Raw genomic sequence first — 4,187 nt, forward strand, 5'->3', positions numbered from 1 at the left:
TCTCAGTTTTATCAACCCCTTACCCATTCCCTTTGCTCCCCGAGTCCCACTGAAGTAGGGTTCTGATTCCTGCCAGTATTTGCCCTGTGCTATCCCAATGTTCCCTTTTCAGTCTTACAACACCCGTGTTCTCTAGCTTGGAGAGTCTCTCAGTGCTAGCAAGCTCACCTAGCATGCACGAGGTCCTAGGTTCGATCTCCAGTAAGAACCCACAATTCTCTATAGTCCCTCCTTTGAAATCAGAGCCTTGTTATGGGTTATGATTTAATTTCTCTGCCACCCAGGTCACACTCGCCCACCACATATCACCTCAGGTGACCTGACCTCTTTCCTTGTTGGGGGTAGAGCAGTTTTCATTTCAAAAAGACCCAAGCCATGTGTCCTTCCTAGCGTGACACAGATGCACAGGGAAGCAGGGAAGTCAGGACTGTTGGCTCAAGACCTGCTCAGACACAGAGGCTCTGGCTCGTTTCAGCATTCTAGTGTGTGCCTGGACCACATCCCAGGAAACAGCTGCGGTTTTTTGTTATTGTGCACGTGATATACACATGTGTTACATGTTGGAGCATGAGCACATGCCTGTGGAGGCCAGAGGTCAATCTCAGATGCCATCATCTTCAATTTCCACCTTGCACCTTGGTGCCTGGTCTCTTTACTGACCCTAACGCTGGCCAGTTCTCTGCACCGACTGACCGGAGAGCTGTAGGATCTGCCCGTCCCCATCCTGACCAGAGAGCTATGGGATCTGCCCATCCCCATCCTTTGAGCGCTGGGGCCACAGATTCAGGCCACCTCACTCTGTTTTTGTGCAGGCACTGCGGACTTGCACTCGGGTCCTTGTGCTAATCCCGCAGGCACTGTACCCATGGAGCCATGCTCCCAGACCAGTAAATAGTATTTTAATAAGTACATGGAAAAAACAGACAACAGCTTCAGCAGGTTCTAGTGCAGGTCAAAGATCAGGTCACCCAGGTTCCACAACCATGTTTGTTTTCCAGATAGAGTCAAACAATAACCACGTTGTCTGTCTGCTGTGGCCAGAGAGGACTAGAGAGCCAGCTTGTTCTTTCAGTAGCTGTAAATGCAATCTTTCTTCCTGGAAACAGAGAAAGCCCCAGAGACTCAGAAGTCTTCACCTTCCAGGACTCAGCTACAGGCTTGTTCAGGTGAAAGATGGTCTGAGGTCTGAGGTACAGGAAGACTCCAGGGGCAGGTGTGCGTGTTAGCTCATGTGTGACATGGTGTGCATATGTGCTTGTGTGTGCACACATGTGTGTATCCATGCATGTGTGTGCATGCGTGCGTGTGTGTGCATGCTTGTGTGTGTGCATATGTGCTTGTGTGTGTGCGTGCATGTGTGTGCATATGTGCTTGTGTGTGCACACATGCTTGTGTGTGTGTGCACACATGTGTGTATCCATGCATGTGTGTGCATGCTTGTGTGTATCCTCCATCTCTTAGAAAATTAGATTAGACCCTCACAGTTTCTCTTGCAGGAATCCTCTTTGCCCAAGTCCCAACCAGGTAATTAAGTTTCTGCTGGGTGCTGTGACCAGTGTGGCAGTCAGATGTGCCCTCTCCCTTCTGTCCTGTGACCAGTGTGGCAGTCAGGTGTGCCCTCTCCCTTCTGTCCAGCACGGAACAGCAGTTTGAGCCTTTCAGACTTCTTCTGTCCTGCTTAGTTTCCTTTCTGGTGGGGTGGTAGACACCACGACCAAAGCAGCCTGGGGAGGAAGGGCTCTGTTTTCCTTTACAGTCCATCACTGAGGGAAACTGAGGCAGGAGCCTGGAGGCAGGGGCTGAAGCAGAGACCACGAGCAGACACCACTTACTCGATCATGGCTTGCTTCGCTACCTTTTTTATACAGATCAGCACCAACCACAGTGGCTGGGCCCTCCCACATCAATCAAGAAAGTGGCTCACAGACCAGTCTGATCGTCGAGGGTCCGTCTTCCCAGGTGACTCTAGGATTGTGTCTCAAGTTGACGCCTGAAACAGATTATGGCACAGCCTGATTTTGCCAGTCAGGGTTCTGAGATCATCATCTCTCCCCTGCCTGCACCCCAACCCCTGGTGCCAACTCTTCCAAGGTGACTTTCTAGATGCCCCACTTTGGGGTGACAGCTTCCTGTGGGGCAGGGAGTTGCACACAAAGTGAAGGTGAAGGGAAGCAGCTGGTGAGCAGCAAACTCTCTACCCTGCTTCTATGCTTTAAACACGAGATTCTATGTGCTTAACAGAACTTAACATTTTCACTTTTTTGGAGTTGTTTTTTCTTTCACGTTTCCTCCGCTCAGATCTGGAAGGCAGAAGATACTGGTTCGCTAATTAGGGGTAACCATGGTTACCAAGTTGCCTTCAAAATATCTTGAAGAGTTGTTTGGGTTTTTCTTTTTCCCCTCTTGGCTTTAATTCTACAGAAGGCATTTTATTTGACAACCATTTTTGTTTTCTTTCCAGTGATTGGATGATCTTTCCGAGTTCAGTGGTCTTTTAGCGATTGTGTTAAAAGTTCAAAAATAAAATTAAAAAAAGATTCATTAAAATATAATTTCATGTACAGAATTATTTTAAATTTTTATTTGCTTGGATAACAGAGGGAGAGACCTATAGACCTCAACATGGCCTCAACAGAGAAACACCAGCAACCTGAGAAGTACGGGTCCAACAAGGCCACAGTCCACTCCCTGGATGACTAAGCATTCAAATACATGAGCTTGTGGGGACCATTCCTACTCCAACTACCACAGTGCATTGCTCATGGCTGTAAGCAAATACCCGCCAGCAAGGGTGTATTTGGTGGTGGTCTGTCGCAGTGAAGAAAGCAAGGTGGTGGTGGTGGACATGGTGATTGTGGTGGTGGTGGTGGTGGTGGTAAGGGGGAGGCTGCCGGCCCTCATCTTGGTGGGCCAAGAAGCTGAGGAGGAAATGAGTGTCTTGCCAGCCTCCTCCTTTACCCTTTAATGCAGCCTGGAATCCCAATCCATGTGCTGATACCACAACATTCAGGATGGGTCTCCCCGAGTTAGTACGTTCTGGAAACACCCAAAGATGAGCATCCCTAAAACCCTAGTCACCTCTTTTATTGATAGATATCATTGTAATTTAAGTTTGTTTTTAGGAGATTTTTCATGTGTGCACAATGTTTACCGATTCTCACTCCCCACTGAAGACTTTGATGACCGTGGTCTTGAATAAGCCCTACCATTCCTTGCCTGGTCACCGGAGAAAGGAGGCCAAGGGTCTGTCTTCATTCTTCGTGAGCAGAATGATGTATGCAAGGCCAAACGAAGGTGTGGTGAAACTTGTGGGGACTTTAGCAGGCTGGTAACCCACTAAAGCAAAAGTACCAACACATTCTAAGGTGTCGACAAGATTCAGGGCTTAGAAATGTAACGTTCACATTGTTCAGGGTGCACACCGTGTCCCCAGTGTACAAGGTACAATGAGACATTCAATTTTCCTTGGAAAAGACAATCAGTAGATGCTGCTGGTCAGATTTCACAGATGCCAGAACTCTTGGGGGCTTTAAAGCACTTTAAAGGGATTGAATGAGTATATGTACCCCTCATTTCCATGCATGCATGTGTCTGTATGTGTACATGTGTGTGAGGGGGGAGGGTATGTGACTGTGTGTGCAGTGTATATGTGTGTGTGTCTCTCTGTGTGTGTCAATGTGTGTCCATGTGTGTGTGTCTGTGTGTGTATGTGTCTGGTGCTGAGGATGGAATCCAGGGCCTCACACATGCTAGACAAATGCTCTGTCACTTAGCTACATCTCTGGCTTTCTCTTTACTTTTTATTTTGAGACACAGTACCGCTAAGTTGCCTTGAATTCATAATCCTCCTGCCTCAGCCTCCCAAGTAGCTAGGATTTCAGACCCGTGCCAGCAGTTATTGGACAGTTCACATCTTTAACACTGAGTAAGCCCACTAATAATTGAATTATTATTAATAATAATAATAGTGAATTCTTTTTCTTCCTATGATAGTGCCAATACTTTGAGCTTTAGAAAATCAATAGAAAAATATTAATCCATTTGCTTGCTGTATTGGGCACACTCTGAAATGGAAGGGGAGGGAGCACTCTGAAATGGAAGGGGAGGGAGCACTCTGGAGTGGAAGGGGAGGGCACATTCTGGAGTGGAAGGGGAGGGAGCACTCTGGAGTGGAAGGGGAGGGAGCA

This window comes from Microtus ochrogaster, chromosome 5 (assembly GCF_000317375.1).
Source record: "Microtus ochrogaster isolate Prairie Vole_2 chromosome 5, MicOch1.0, whole genome shotgun sequence".
Lineage (NCBI taxonomy): Eukaryota > Metazoa > Chordata > Mammalia > Rodentia > Cricetidae > Microtus > Microtus ochrogaster.